Here is a 1047-nt window from a genome sequence, read left to right as displayed (position 1 = left end):
TACAGCTGATAGTAGACTTGAATATTAATTTTGCACTGCCGTTCAGTAGGGAGGTAAATTAGCATTTGCTGTCGTGAAACCAAAACCTTAACTCTCATGTTTGCCCATGTTCGTATGGCAACTGTGTTATCGAGGGGAGTTCTTTGCCGTGATGTAGACAGTTTGTTTGAGGACTGGAGAAACTGTTGAGTGTGTCAAAACTAAGCTCACACTTCCCTTCCTTGAGACTCATAGATCTGTTGCCTAGGAGACCATATGGTTCCCCATTTCCTTTACTCTTGGACTCCCTTTTCTGTGTATGCATATGTGTGTATATCACATGTACTAAGCACACACACAGAATGTCTCAAAAGCAAATCCTCTAAAACAGTGTGATTTAGGGCATGCACTTTGATGCATGTTTAGGATTAACTGATGAAAGGAAAACAACCTATGCTTACTATTCTTTAAAGATGTGTTATGTTTCAGGAAAGCACTTGTTCGGACATTTGGGATTTTTATTTGTTTTTTAACCATGTGTTTTTTTTTATTTAAGTATCATTGATTTCCAATGTTATGTTAGTTTCAATTGTAAAACAATCTGATTAAGTTATTATTACTATATGTGTGTTATGTGTGGTATATATGTGGGTATGTATAAAATCTTTTTCAGATTCTTTGGGGTTTGGGATTAACATGTACACACAGTTATATATATATATATATATACAACACATGTATATATATATCTATATTATATATATTCTTTATATGTTTATATATAAAATAGATAATAAGTATATAGTATACCTACTCTATACTGTGTACCAGTACTCTTGCCTGGAAAATCCCATTGATGGAGGAGCCTGGTAGGCTTCAGTCCATGGGGTCGCAAAGAGTCAGACACGACTGAGTGACTTCACTTTCACTTTCCACTTTCATGCATTGGAGAAGGAAATGGCAACCCACTCCAGTGTTCTTGCCTGGAGAATCCCAGGGACAGGGGAGCCTGGTGGGCTGCCGTCTCTGGGGTCGCACAGAGTCGGACACGACTGAAGTGACTTAGTA

This window comes from Bison bison, unplaced genomic scaffold (assembly GCF_000754665.1).
Source record: "Bison bison bison isolate TAMUID 2011002044 unplaced genomic scaffold, Bison_UMD1.0 scf7180017864494, whole genome shotgun sequence".
Classification (NCBI taxonomy): Eukaryota; Metazoa; Chordata; class Mammalia; order Artiodactyla; family Bovidae; genus Bison; species Bison bison.
This window is presented reverse-complemented; position numbering follows the sequence as displayed.